The following is a 15758-nucleotide window of genomic DNA, read 5'->3' as shown; positions in this document are numbered from 1 at the left end:
TAACCTTCAGCCAAACCCTTCAGCCCTTATTGCAGAAACGTAGTATCTAAATAACAACTGAGGACTGCAGGATTTGGCACTCAGTGTGTCCAGGAAATCCAGTCTTTGTGGGAACATTCAAGGTATGACCTAAGGCAGAGAAGCATTGGAAACAAGCTGGGCTTAAAAAAAAGAAATCACTTCAAGCCCAAGGGTGAACATTTGCCTTGTGTGGGTTTTGGAAGTTCAGCTCAGTGTTTAGTATCATTTATTTATGTTTTTGGTGGAACCTCCATTTCTCTGGGTTTATCTGCCTTTGGTCAGCTTTCTTCCTTTGAAAGTGGGTATGTGTTTGGATGGCTTTCGAGCTACTGATAGACGTTCAGGTGCAGGGATCCAAAAATGTCCGTGTGTCTGTGGGAGAGAGGAGAAGCAGCAGATTTTATGTTTACATTTTATCCACAAATGCAGGAACTGCATCTGTTACAAATTGCAGTCAAATCCTGATCACTGCACTGGAAATCAATGAACTCAGTGGAAGCAGGGTCAGCCCCATGTCCTGCTCACTTTACTCATGCTATCTTCCCATTGGGAGCATAATTTGGCCCTCCTGTGTGTATGGTAAGTAAATAGAACTATTGCTGTCACTGAATAGTTACATTAGTCTCTAAGGTGCCACAAGTACTCCTTTTCTTTTTGCGAATACAGACTAACACGGCTGTTCCTCTGAAACATATCTTAAACCTTTTCCTCATTAACATACTCAGTATATTGAGGTCTGCTTAAACTAATCTCAGCAACCTGTGAAATAGGTCTCAAACACATGAATTAGAAGAGCCTTTGCTTTTAATCACAGCACAAATGTTTTCCCAAAACTTCTTTGAATCTGTGTTTCTTTTTGTCTTGGAGGAGATTTAGTTAAATTAAAAAAGTTTCTGTGCCCATTTTGACCAGCTGGAGCAGTGACATATCTCATTGCCTCTTGTATTGCAGAGGATATATTTTTGTATAGGAAAAACATGGACAAAAATCTTCATAATGCCAAGATAGGAAGGAATTTTTATTCTCATATGTCACAGGAGATCACTCTTCATTTGGTTTGGCTAAATCATCACCACCTGAAAAGAAGGTGGTACAGGCTAGATGCAAAGAGGAGCTCTTAAGTTTTACCTTAGTAGAAATAGCCAGTGCAGGACACCATTTTTATTCTGCTTCTAGGTCTGAAAACATCTATTTCTGCCATAGCAAGGTACAACAAGTGCTGTATCACTGGAAACACACTCAGATGCCAGTAGACTGATTCCAGAAGGGATTGGAGCCCATTCAGCTTGCTACTTATGTGTTATACCCTGTCCTCCAATCTGTGTCTGCCTTGTTTGTTTAGATTGTAAATAGATTGAACCCAGTGCTGTGGCTTGGATTCCCATATAGCCAGCAAATTCTAGAACAAGCCACAATCCAAAGGAATTTCAGGCTACTTATTAACTGCCTAAAAATTTCTTAACATATAAAGAAGATTAAATAGTGCCAGCTAGCTAAACATGCAAAGTTACAGATGCATTTCAGGACTTTACTTCCAAGAAAGAACTGGGCAGTGGTCTATCAGAATCAAACAGTGAGTATGTACAATGTAAACATTTGCAACTGAGCAGAATGCTTGAGTAACATAGGAGCCTCATGGTCTGGTCTTGTATCATAAGTCCATGGGTGTTGCAGTGGGAACTTGGGGCTAAAATGACACAAAAGTGGTATTGAAGGAGGAGTTAGGTTGCTGAATTATAGAGAAAGGGGTTATGTTTCAAATGAGATAAGCTCTCATTGCACAAGGCCTTTGATCTTACAGACAAGTGGGTAAAGGTTGTGGAGACTTTCTCATTTTTCATATACACAAGGCCACCTTTAGAGAGCAAAGAGAAACACGTGGTAACCAAAGTGTGTTGAAAGCCATGACTTCATTTCTTAGAACTTTCACAGCTGAATAACTCAGGAGAAATAACTCATTCCTGGCTGGTCTCTGCAATAACAGACATCCAAAAAATGTCTGGTATTTGTTTGGTTCACTACATGGGAGCAAATTTCTTAAATGTTTCCTCTGGTTTTAGAATCTGCTATTCTTAAAGTTTCAGCAATGACAGAGGGACGGGAATTTTCATCCAATGTAAGCACAGTTAACGTGAATTCACTTGAGAGGATTGTAAATCAACATGACTGTAAATCAGCTGTTGCGGAGGTAGATGTGAACACATGGTGATTCTGTCCCTGAAGTAGTCTGCTTTAGACTACTGAGTTTCAAAAAACACATTTAATCACAAACCCAGTTATTCAGCATCCTCAGCCAACCCTTATTCCTAAGGCTCGTGCTAAAAAGCAATGAGATTCTAGTACTGCTGTACTACACAGCCGCAGGATTGTCAGGCAGCATGCACTGCTTTTGCCCCAATGTCTAAAGTGAAGAGGAGGAGAGGAACAAGAGCTGTGTAACAAATGGAAACTAAAGGTATGTCTACACGGCAAGCAGAAACCCGTAGCAGAGAGTCCCAGAACCCAGGTCCACAGACTCAGGCTTGCAGGGCTCATGATTGCACTAAAAATAGCTGCATCGACATTTGGGCTCAGGGTATGAAGCCCACCTCCTCCCTGGGCTTCCGAGCTGGCATGAGTATAAATAGCAGTATTGCCAAAGTTGCACAGGTAGAAGCAGCAGAGCACAGCCGTGCCACATACATACCCACTCTCTTCAGGCAGGTCTGTGCTCAGCACAGCCAAACTGTGCATCCATTGCTCCTACCCATGATACCGCAGCCACGCAGCTATCTAGCCTCTCACAAGCTCCCATCGAGCTGTGTACGTAAGCAGGGAGAAATCACATCCTTCGCTCGTAGGGTATGCCTATACTGCAAACGGAGGTGTGGTTATGGGTAGGCACGCTCCCGTTAGCTTTAATCTACCTGGTATGGGTAACGATAGTAATGCAGACACAGTAACATGGGCTTCAGCCTGAGCGATCTGCCGCATTACGACCTGCAAGCAGCACGTGATTGAGAGGGAGTGGTGGTTCTCTAATGCTGAATCGCCCCAATGCTTCTAATTCCTTGTGGTTCTTCCAGCTAGAGAAGTATGAGCTGCTGCGGAGCACTCCCTCAAACAGCAGTTCCAAAGATCGCTCGTCCTTAGGTGTAAGGAAAGTTCCACAAAGAGCGAGAATTTAAAGGGGTCATTCTGGTTTTGAAATTTTAGTCTTCATCGATAAACTAAATGCTGACTCCAGGTTTTATCAGTTCAGATGAAGCTCTGCTCAACTCCCTGTACTTCCTGCAGGTGAATCAGCTGTTGCATCGTCTTTACACACAAACATCCTTCATCCAATGACTACTTTTATAAACTCTTCAGTGAAGTGCTTCCCAAGGGCATAGGCCAACGCCTAGGCTTATATTCAGTTTAGTCTGGAAAATGAAGCCACAGGCTGAGAGTTCTTCAAGATGTTCAGAAGATCTGTTGTTTGAATGAGTTAGCAGCAGACCCCTCCATGGATGTCAGTGGAAGAGTTCCGTGTGGAGAGACTCGTTGAAGAGAAGAAGCTGAGACGCAGTAGACCCTTGCTATAACGCCCTTCGCAATAGCAAACCTTGTGCTATAGTGAATGTGGTCCCTGGATCCCACCTCTATACCCACCCACTGTGGTGGGGGGCTGAGAGCCTCTCCAGCCTCAGGGCTGCACAGGGGGGTTGAAAACTCTTCCGGCACCAGGGCTGCATGGGAGGGGGCCAGGGCTGAGAGCTCCTCTAGCTCCGGGATTGCCACTGGGGCAGAGTGCTCCTCTGGCCCCGGGGCTGGAGGAGTGCACTGTAAGCTCCTGCCGCGGGGCTGGGGCCGGGGGAGCTCTCTCTCCCTGCTGCTGCCCTGGAGCCAGAGGATCACTTTCTGCTGCCAGTGGTGGTCCCAGGGCTGGAGGAGCTGTCCCCTTGTCTCTCTCACTGTAACGAACCCCTAGCCATTCCGAACAAATAGCTTGGATCCCCAGGGGTTCATTATAGCAAGGGTGTAATGTAGTCACTAGGTGACCACTTGGTTGTCGCTGAACATCTCTTAGCTGACAAGGTCATGCTAAGATGTAAAGCAGCTGTTGGCAGGACTTCACTGTGGATTCTCAAGTCCCATCTTGTTCCCCTGGAACATTTCAGGCAAACTGTGTAACCTGGTCACACAGGGAACCCCTTTAAAGTGTAGGCTGGGCTTCTGTAACACTTGTGTGAACTAGAGAGCCACATTCAGCTTCCCACTTCCGATACCCCAGCTGATCCTTCTCTTGCTGTAGGGTGACTGCCATTTAACTCTTTGCAAACAATCCACCCTACCACACTATGATTCTTGTGCAGTAACTTTCATTGGGCAAAATGTAAAACTGGAAATACTTGCCTGGTGACTGCAGTACTATATAGAAACCTGGTACCATAGAGACAGAGAGAATTCATTTACATGATTCTGAAAATGCTTATGAAATAATTTCTGTTTAAAATGTCCATTGTTCTGATGGGTTGCATATGAGAACAAAAGACCTGAGGGTGCACGGGTTTAAAAATGTAGCTTAATATAAAATAATATATTGCATATTGGGGATTTTTGTTGTTGTTTTGTTTTTTTTACAAGTGTTGCTTAAAGAAATCTAAACTTCTAAATAAATCATGGAAAGTGGGAAGAATTCAGCAAATGCTGGGAAATAAAACTACAAAGACCTGAGTAGAATTTATGGCCCTGACTTAGTATGCCAAAAAACCTTATATTCATTGTCACTTGTGCTAAGCAGAAAGTGTCCCTGCGCTTGCATCCTACAAAATTTCAAGTAAGAATGGAAGCCTTCACTTAGGGCTTGTCTACAGGGGGAAGCTACTGCAAAATAAGCTAGGGTGTGAATTTAAAGCACAATTATTGTGTACTAGCTCCCCAGTGAACGCGCCTTCTTGGCACTAAAAGTGCCTTTATGTGGTTTAGCTACAGTGTGACAGCTAAATAGTCAATTTCACTGCCTGGTTCTTCGAAAGTGGATTAAGCTAAACCACATAAAGGCACTACCAAGAAGGAGCGTTCACTGGGGAGCTGTCGACACTGGAAGAAAAGACCTGTGGCATGGCTCTGGAACTCTGCCCCCTCCAGGGTACAAGAACCCAGCACAAGCCCAGACCTCTACACTGCAGTTACACAGCCCCATGGCTCAAGCCCCACAAGCTCAAGTCAGTTGATATGGGCAGCTGTGGGTGTTTAACTGCAATGTAGCTATACCTTCTGAGTACTTTTGCCAGACCTGAAGAAGAGCTCGGAAGCTTGTCTCTGTCACCAACAGAAGTTGGTCCAATAAAAGACGTGACCTCACCCACCTTGCCTCTCTAAAACTGAGTACAAACAAAAGCAAAGCTGACCAATGTGCTTTTCATAGTTGAAGCAAGGTGAAGCACAGAATTAAACAGCATTAATGGTAAAAAGTAAACAAAATTGTAATCTTTCTGTCAGCTTTATTAGTCCAAGGAGTTGGCTGTAACCACAGCCAAGGGAATTTCTCTTTTTAATATATTTTAATTTTAACATGTCCTTTAACTAGTTGCTCACAGAGTAATTTACCTACACAGGTAATCAACAATGAACAAGCATTGTGTGTGTTAGAAGGAGCATCATCTAGTGGTTAAAGAACAGGATTAGGAGTCAGGATTCCTGGAATCTGTCACAGGCTCACACGTAGTCTTGCTATGTGACTGAAATCTACTCCTCGCTCCATCATTTTCCCAGGGAAGTGAGTGTCTCTGAGGATGAGTTAACTTATCTTTAGCACCTAGAAGACAGGGGCGGCAGGTTTGTATAATTTTGGTGATGCACAGAACAGGTCCAAGTCTTGACCCTCCCCCTCCAGACCCCCCCACCTTGTAAGCCAATATAGATTTTTTTTTAAATAATGTTAAAATGTGAGGGCTCTGGGGTGGGGCTGGTGATGAGGGGTTTGGGGTGTGGGAGGGACTCAGGCAGAGGGTTGGGGTGCAGGGGTGAGGGCTGTGGGGTGTGCCTGGTGATGGGGGGTTCACAATGCAGGAGGGGGCTCAGGGCTAGGGCAGAGGGTTGGGGTGCAGGGGGGTGCGGGCTCTGAGGTGAGGCAGGGCTGGGGATGAGGAGTTTGGGGTGCTGGCAGGCTGCCCAGGGACTGCGGCCAGAGAGGACTCCTCCCCCAGCCCTCCCCCAGCTGGCAGCAGCAAGCTCCGGGGGAGGGGCCCCCCGCTCCCTACAGCAGCACACTCACCTCGCACCACTGCCACTGCACGTGCTCTAGGGTCCCTCTCAGGTCCAGGAAGCCCCCTCGTCTCCCCTATGGTGGGTGCTGGGGGCAGGGCTGTGCGCCTCCTGTTCACATGTGCGCCTCCTCCCCTGCTGCTGCCCCTCACTGGGGGTGAGGTTTGGGCTGCCCCTTGCCCAGCGGTGACTGCAGGCGGGGGGGGGCCCTGTGCTGGTGGAGGGTCCCGCTGGAAAAGGGAAGGGTCTGAGGTGGAAGGGCAGGGGCAGTGTCAGCCTGCCCTGGCACTAGTGGATGGGGGGGTAGTAGGACCCTGCGGCGGCAGTTGATGCCAGGAGCCAGCAGGGCAAAGCTGCAGGCAGGGATGCTCTGGGGCCCGGGGGAGGTGTGCGGGGGCAGCAGATGGGGCTGGGGGACACTCGGGAGTAGCAGGGGGACTGAGGGAGAGACCCGGCCCCAAACATTGGTGGAGCCAGGCCACCAGGCCCTGAATATTGCTGGAGCCCGGGAACTACGGGCCCATATAACTCACCGCCCCTGCTAGAAGACAGAATGCTCAGGGGACAAATCTGCTTGAGATAATGGTCATAGATATCCTAGTGCCATTAGTTTACTTGAGCTCTACTTACAAGACCATTGCAGAACAGTTAATTAAAGATGAGCCTTCACCAAAACCCTAGTGTCACCAATGAAATTGAGGCTTGAGCCTATTTCTAGTGCTGTTTCTCTGTTAAAACGTTGCCATTTGCTGAGGCCAGGTCTTCTGTGGTGTAATTACATTGGTTAGTGGTGTGATCTTACTATTATTAACAACTTTTCTACTCTGGCAGTAGCCCTAGAGTAGATTGTTATGCTGGCAACAACAAAAAAAGTGCTTTTGCCAGCATAACAACATAACATTTTGCCAGTGTATCTCACTCCATTCAGGGAAAACTGGTTTAAGCTCTATCAGCAAAAGCACACTTACGCCAGTAAAAGCTGTTTCTTTCCAAGGAGGATTTGCAGCTATTGCTATCCCAGCGAGCTTTTCCAGTGCAGGCTAGCCCTTAGTCTAGGCGTGCTACTTCCTAATGCTGCACTTTGTTATAAGTTCAGAGAGTCCATTCTTCACACATGACACACTAAGCTCATAGAGGATTAGAAGACCAGGATGTAACACACTTGGAATCTGTGCAGAGAAAGCAGTTAAACCTAAATTTTCACTTGAACCACACTGGGGAGCTTCAGAAATCAGTTTGCTCCCTCAATCCAGTTTATTCTCTAGAAATGGGAAAAGATAAGGGCTGTGTAATTTTTAGGAGAAAAACATACCACTTTCAGATCCAGAGAGAAATCTGCCACTATTTTTTTGTTGCTGAACATTAGACAGTGCTGTGTGGGATCAGACCAGTGGTCTATACAGTCCAATATCTTATCTCCAGCAGTAGCCATTAACAGATGCTTGGAGAGGAAAGTGCAAGAAGTTCTGTAATGGACAAATGAGGAAGAATTTCCGCTATGCAAAGGATTTTCCAAACCCTCATCAGTTAGCGGTTGGCTTCTGAGCTGAGGCCTGAGGGTTTATATCCCTTGTGATTTGTTCACCTCCTATGGAATGTCACTTTGAATGTTTTCTTTATCCACACACAAGTTAAACCTCTTCCTTTTGCTAAGCTATTGGCCTCTCTGTCGTTTACTAAAACAGGTAAATTATACATGCTGTAAAGCATTTCCTTTTATCATATGTACTAGCCATTCCACTTTCTTGAATGTTTCCTTGTTCTTTGACCTGAGAGATGGCAACAAGTATTTGATTTAACTCCTCTACACCATTCCTATTTCTGTATTTTTTCGTGTCTCCCCTTGGCTACCTCCTCTCCCACCAGTCTCAGTTGTTGGTCTCCCTTCATACAGAAGTTTCACCATGCTTGTAGACATTCTTGTTGCCCTTCTCTGAACTCCCTCTTTCTGCTCTACCTCATGGCTTAACCTAGGTAGATTGACATTTTTCATTCCCCTTTTACTTTTTGCATTTGTGTGTAGGTATGGTACATGTGCGTAGTGTTGCTTTTCAGAGACATCCAAGATCATCTGTCTTGCCTGTTGCTACTTGGCAAGAGCTGTAATACTGCAATTCTAAAGCAGTATTTCTTATGCTTGGTCTCCTGAGCAAACAAGATCCTGCATATTCCATCTGGCTTCGCTTATCCTGTTTTCTCAGAGGCTTCCCTCTTTCAGCACTTTCCAGATCCCTCTGTGGTTGACCAGCCGAGACACCCTTGCACTGGTTGAGAAGTGGCTGTTGCTGCAGTCATAGATACAGAATAGGTTAACAGAAGGGTCACAGATCCAAACTCCTAGGTACCGTGAACCACGCTTTATACATTTCTATTTGGCTAACGGGTATTTTACCTTTTTTTTCAGAAATAACCTTTCCTGAGTTCTTTTCATTGTCCATCACCATGATGAAGGTCAGTAAATACACGTTAGGCCTAAGATGGTAAATTTTTTGTGCCAGTTTTGCAAGTCTGAGAAATGAAATTCATTTTTGATATTTTTTTTTACCCTTGTATAGGTTAGTCATGTAGACTGAGTTCACAATCAATAATCTCCTCTATTCTCTTCTTCACTTTTTATACCATAGTTTTTCCTTAAGTAGAACACCTTCTCCAACACGTCCAAAGACTCAGATGGGTAACCTTTCACGGTGCTTTCTGACATAGGACTTTCTACAGCCATCTGATCATCGGTCTGACACCTTTTAAGTCATTCTGAGCCACTTCAGTACAAATAGAGCCCACTTACTAATTTTGTATTGAAAATTCAGAGTGATCAGCTGGATGTAAAAGATTCTCTATTGTAATCTGCATAGCGAGCACAATGCTGAAAACTTGCATTACGCTGGCAGCATATATCATCCAAGACACTCTGGTTCCCTAAGCAGTACCTTATTAGGTTATTTCTCTTCATAGTCTCTGTCTGGTTGCAGAGGAGGTATTTGCATCATGGTAACATTCCAGAGCTGCTGCTAAATTTACATTAGGGAGCTCTGTTTTCAGTCTTCAGAGATGTCAGACAGCTTTAAAGAGATGAGGACTGTTTGAAAAGGAAACAGAAAAAGGCCTTCAGAAGAACATATATGAGTTCTGTGAAATTCACACCCACTCATGTAATAAGTGTGTTCCCTTGATATTTAGCTTAAAACTTGTTGTTTCACATTTGCTGGCAACTAATGTAACTCTTTTTAAAGCTTGCTGCAAACAATGGCACGTTTTCATCTCTGAATGATCAGAGGCCCTGGATTGCTTTGCAGTTTTTGTAGTGAAAGTTGTCATCATTCATCCTCTCATTAACCCTGGTGTCCAGAGTCCCTTCATCAGTAAATCTCCACATTGTGAAATCTTGTGTGTTAAGAAAGGAGAGTTCCTCCAAGAGGAGCAATCTGCCTGATCGAACGGTATACACTCTTGTATGCAGTGTTGTCGTATCCATGTTGGTCCCAGGATATTAGAGAGAGAGAGGGTGGGTGAGGTAATATCTTTTATTGGACCAGCTTCTGTTGGTGAGAGAGACTAGCTTTCAAGCCACGTGGAGTTATTCTGGTACCTTTCCAAGCCCTGAAGAAGAGCTCTGTATAGCTTGAAAGCTTCTCTCTCTCACCAGCAGAAATTGGTCCAATAAAAGATATTCCCTCTCCACCTTGTCTCTCAAAAGGCATACAGTAATATATCATTCCAAATGGCTCCTAGAAGGTGCTTTTGGCAGTTCAAGGGTTCAGAGGGTTTCTGAGGAAATTAAAGATGATAAATGTTGGAAAACTGAAAGTGTGAGTACAAGAGCTACATGATGGGGGAGGCAGTTCACAATGTTTTTTCAAAAACTTTCCTTTTTTGGAATATGGAACTATGATATTTGAAAACTTTTGGTCAGTTCTGACATTTAAAAAAATAAAAGGAGTACTTGTGGCACCTTAGAGACTAACCAATTTATTTGAGCATGAGCTTTCGTGAGCCACAGCTCACTTCATCAGATGTTTACCGTGGAAACTGCAGCAGACTTTATATACACACAGAAATCATGAAACAATACCTCCTCCCACCCCACTGTCCTGCTGGTAATAGCTTATCTAAAGTGATCAACAGGTGGGCCATTTCCAGCACAAATCCAGGTTTTCTCACCCTCCACCCCCCCCCCCACAAATTCACTCTCCTGCTGGTGCTAGCCCATCCAAAGTGACAACTCTTTACATAATCAAGTCGGGCTATTTCCTGCATAGATCAAGGTTTTCTCACATCCCCCCCACCCCCATACACACACAAACTCACTCTCCTGCTGGTAATAGCTCATCTAAACTGACCACTCTCCAAGTTTAAATCCAAGTTAAACCAGAACATCTGGGGGGGGGGGGAGGAAAAAACAAGAGGAAACAGGCTACCTTGCATAATGACTTAGCCACTCCCAGTCTCTATTTAAGCCTAAATTAATAGTATCCAATTTGCAAATGAATTCCAATTCAGCAGTTTCTCGCTGGAGTCTGGATTTGAAGTTTTTTTGTTTTAAGATAGCGACCTTCATGTCTGTGATTGCGTGACCAGAGAGATTGAAGTGTTCTCCGACTGGTTTATGAATGTTATAATTCTTGACATCTGATTTGTGTCCATTTATTCTTTTACGTAGAGACTGTCCAGTTTGACCAATGTACATGGCAGAGGGGCATTGCTGGCACATGATGGCATATATCACATTGGTGGATGTGCAGGTGAATGAGCCTCTGATAGTGTGGCTGATGTTATTAGGCCCTGTGATAGTGTCCCCTGAATAGATATGTGGGCACAATTGGCAACGGGCTTTGTTGCAAGGATAAGTTCCTGGGTTAGTGGTTCTGTTGTGTGGTATGTGGTTGTTGGTGAGTATTTGCTTCAGGTTGCGGGGCTGTCTGTAGGCAAGGACTGGCCTGTCTCCCAAGACTTGTGAGAGTGTTGGGTCATCCTTTAGGATAGGTTGTAGATCCTTAATAATGCGTTGGAGGGGTTTTAGTTGGGGGCTGAAGGTGACCGCTAGTGGCGTTCTGTTATTTTCTTTGTTAGGCCTGTCCTGTAGTAGGTAACTTCTGGGAACTCTTCTGGCTCTATCAATCTGTTTCTTTACTTCTGCAGGTGGGTATTGTAGTTGTAAGAAAGCTTGACAGAGATCTTGTAGGTGTTTGTCTCTGTCTGAGGGGTTGGAGCAAATGCGGTTGTATCGCAGAGCTTGGCTGTAGACGATGGATCGTGTGGTGTGGTCAGGGTGAAAGCTGGAGGCATGCAGGTAGGAATAGCGGTCAGTAGGTTTCCGGTATAGGGTGGTGTTTATGTGGCCATTGTTTATTAGCACTGTAGTGTCCAGGAAGTGGATCTCTTGTGTGGACTGGACCAGGCTGAGGTTGGTGGTGGGATGGAAATTGTTGAAATCATGGTGGAATTCCTCAAGGGCTTCTTTTCCAAGGGGTCCTTTTCCATGGGTCCATGGGTCCTATTAAATTGGATACTATTAATTTAGGCTTAAATAGAGACTGGGAGTGGCTAAGTCATTATGCAAGGTAGCCTGTTTCCTCTTGTTTTTTCCTCCCCCCCCCCACCCCCCCCAGATGTTCTGGTTTAACTTGGATTTAAACCTGGAGAGTGGTCAGTTTAGATGAGCTATTACCAGCAGGAGAGTGAGTTTATGTGTGTATGGGGGTGGGGGGGATGTGAGAAAACCTTGATCTATGCAGGAAATAGCCCGACTTGATTATGTAAAGAGTTGTCACTTTGGATGGGCTAGCACCAGCAGGAGAGTGAATTTGTGGGGGGGGGGTGGAGGGTGAGAAAACCTGGATTTGTGCTGGAAATGGCCCACCTGTTGATCACTTTAGATAAGCTATTACCAGCAGGACAGTGGGGTGGGAGGAGGTATTGTTTCATGATTTCTGTGTGTATATAAAGTCTGCTGCAGTTTCCACGGTAAACATCTGATGAAGTGAGCTGTGGCTCACGAAAGCTCATGCTCAAATAAATTGGTTAGTCTCTAAGGTGCCACAAGTACTCCTTTTCTTTTTGCGAATACAGACTAACACGGCTGTTCCTCCGAAACCATTTAAAAAAATGTGAAGCCCGCTGGTGGTAACATACATGAAAAAATTGCCATATTTTGTCTGACTTCCTACTGATTTTTGAGATTTTGTTGAAATTTGAAAAAGTTTGACCAGCTCCACTGGGTAGGAATGGAAGGTAAAATGAAATCAGACTGGATATGCTTTCTTACTATCCAGCTATTGCAATTACAAATTAGACATACACATGGTAATATGCACAGCACACAACTTGCTGTTACTTTATAATCTAATGTGGTGAGCTCACTCGTGCACATGTTTCTTTATATAATTTTTTCTGTGGTTCTTTAAGGCATGCTGGAGTGAGTGTTTTATACAAAGAAGACGTATAGATGACTGCTGGAGAGGGTGCAGGGAAAAGCAGATCCCAAATATATCTGCTGGGTCTGCTCCGTAACAAACTCTTTGGGGGAAAAATAAGGTGGGAGGCACAGAAAAGCTCCCAGAGTCTTGGCTCCTAACTGATCCCTTAGTTATTTCATTGTGTTTCTGTAAAAGGGATGCTTAGTTTAAAAATAAATGGATATTTGGTTTACTAATAGCAGCCAGATGTTCTGTAGCTGTTTATTGTTTACTACTTATATGATGGCAGTTCCCCACGGATCCCTATTAGCATTACAGAGAATATCCCTTCTCTGTATTATTGGTGTGAACAAGTATTGGTATGAAGATTTTTGATCAGGGAGGTCCATGATTGTTCTCCCACCAGAGCAGGGGGAAGGGCTATGAGGCCCCCACATGAGGTTCTCACTGGGAAACTCATACTCAATGCGCCTGTGAGGATGAGGTTCATGGGGAGCATGTCCTAACTTTACTGGAGGTTTGTTCCCAATCCCACAGGTTCTGAGGCCCCCACCCTAGCAATGCATCTGGGAGACATACTGCTATTGGTTGCCTCCTAAGATGTGAATGCCAGGCTGGATCAGATCCAAGGCCCATCCCTGACTCTCACAGTGGCCAGGTCCTTCGGAAGAAGGAGGAAGAAACCCCTCAGTGGGTTTCCTCCATGGACTGAGTGGCATTAGGTGAGTATTCTTTGGCTCCATTCCCTCCTTACACTGCTCTTGGGACTGTTCAACCACATTTCAGCACTTCAGGATGAAAGGGTGTGGGAAACTAATGTAGTTTCCTTCCTTGGGGGCAGTACTATCTCTGAGTGAGCAGAGGGTTTCTGTAACCTCCGTGTCAGAGTGTGGTTCTTTGTCCCTCTCTAACAGCCAGTCAGCGTAAGAGGTTAATGAGTTTCCTTGCCCTTTCTGTTCTGCAGGAAGCAGGTGTTTCCTGCCCCTCAGAACACGCTGACCAAACTGGGGAGGCACTCACCACAGATCCCCCTCCCGGCTAGCCAATGGTGGGGAGTGGCCAGCTGGGTCTCCATGGAGATTCTGGGCCCCAGAACACAGCTGGAGAGGAGCTTTCAGGCTGTTGGAGCTTCCTCCGTAAGATAAAGATGGTTTCTCCAGACCCTGGGGAAGACGTAGGCGTGGGAGTGGAAGGTGCCTGAGGAGAAGTCAAGCATCCCAGATGAAGGTCTGGGTTGGCACACTGAAAACTCTTACAATTGGACCCAATGGTACCCAGTTTGTGTCATCTCCAGGAACCAAATTCTCCTGGGTCCATTTAGCTCCACTAATGAATCACCAACAAGGCTCATCCATATTGCTTTACCTGAGTTCAGCACAGCAGTGACCACTGGAATGTATTAATACCTCTTCCTATACCGAGTTACCTGACAGTCCCCCATCACCCAGAAGGGATCCACGGATTACCTGCCTACAGTTTTTTTAACCTGTCAACTGGGACATACACTTACATGCAGTGGGGAGTCTGATGGGCATTTGCTGTAATGCTTTGTGCTGTGATTTTTTTAAGGCCTCTGACTGGTTCAGCCTTGATGCAAATCTGACGGGGAACAAAAAGAGTGATGGGAAATTCCTAGTGCCAGCCTTGCACCAGCACAGAAATCTCAGATACCATCCAGGCAGCTCCCAAGCCAAGTGCAATGCACAGCCACCTGGATGATAAACAGCAATAAACAGTCTGGGATAGCAGTCTCCCCAGAACATGCTGCCTCACTCCGTGCAGCAGCTGTACAGCTCAGCATGGTCACGTGCAGGGCTTTCACACACATGTGGAGGGCATATGCAGTGGTGGATGTGCTTGATAGCTGAAGGGGCAGGAATGCTATCTCTGGAGAAGATGCTACTATCTCTGGAGAAGAAAGGAGGATGCCTCTGCCTGTGTCACTTCAGTCAGACCATGCAAATTACAATAGCAGGGTCCCATCCACAGGAAAACACTTATTCCCACCCAAGTCTCCTTTCCGGCTTGCAAATGCAATGCTTAGCTGGCAGCTACTGGCAAGAGAGGGAGAGGCAAAAGCAACAGGCAGTAAATAATAGTTACAGCATGAATTCAGAAGTGTATCACCCCAGTGATTCAGCAGGTGGCACTGCTCAAGGTACAGTGATTTCCAGCCGTGGCCATGCTGCATAGATGCTCTCCAAAGAGAAGGCAGAAGGTCATGTCCCAAAAAGCTCGCTAAGGGGGAAAATGGTGCCATCACAGTGTTGGAGGTGTTCACTCTTTGGATGACGCATAAAATTGAGATCCTGCCCACTTGTAGTAACTACAGCAATCATGGTACTCTCTTTTGCAAGGATGGGTGTCGGCCTCAGTCTGGTAGCCAAACTCCACTCTGAGTAATTACATTATAAATTCCCACAGCCATTTCAACTGGAGGTGGCAGTCTTCACTTCCTTTCCTAAACTACTGGGTAGTGTTGCTTCTTCACCCATTTTTGACACACAGCCACTTGAAGTAGTTCTTCTCTCTCATAAACACTGGTTTGTGAAGCATGTTAGCATGAATGGAAGGCACTGATGAAGCATAAATTATTGTTTTATTAATCGGGATTGTATAATGTGTTCTCTGTCAAGAATGTTCACCCCAAGTGGTTTCAAGGCCCCCTGGTTGGAAGAGAAAGATTGCATTCTTTAGATCTTCCCAGCCTGGAGAGCCTGTTCTGAATAACATCCTATCGAAGTACTGTACATGACCTCAATACAGCAATAAATCCTCCCATGCAATTCCTGTCATTCTTTCACTGTGTGCGTGTGTGTGTGCATGCATGCATTTGGCATGGTGCCGGAGAATATTTAGAATCACCAAAACAAAAAAATATATCCACTTTCTAGCACTGATTTCTGGGAACACTGAAGACTTTTCTTGCCTTCTCTCAGAGACTTGTGGTGTTGCAGTTGAAGTCAGTGTCAAAATTCTCACCGTTTTGAATGGTGATAGAATTGGGGTCCTTATAGCAAGGATGGGTCAATGGTTAGGATGCGCACTTGGGATTTGGGAGACCCAGGTTCAATTCCCTGCTCTGCCACAGACTTC

At 45.3% G+C, this 15758-nt stretch overlaps 1 long non-coding RNA gene across 1 annotated transcript; it reads left to right on the top strand.

Moving 5' to 3' along the window:
* Positions 1–1079: 1079 nt before the first annotated feature.
* On the top strand, positions 1080–15413 carry LOC142073375 (uncharacterized). Its single transcript, XR_012670211.1, has 3 exons — positions 1080–1594; positions 8654–8700; positions 12652–15413. It is a non-coding gene; the product is annotated as an uncharacterized LOC142073375 (long non-coding RNA).
* The last annotated feature ends 345 nt before the right edge of the window (positions 15414–15758 follow it).

Source organism: Caretta caretta, chromosome 10 (assembly GCF_965140235.1).
Source record: "Caretta caretta isolate rCarCar2 chromosome 10, rCarCar1.hap1, whole genome shotgun sequence".
NCBI classification, from domain to species: domain Eukaryota; kingdom Metazoa; phylum Chordata; order Testudines; family Cheloniidae; genus Caretta; species Caretta caretta.
This window is presented reverse-complemented; position numbering and strand designations above follow the sequence as displayed.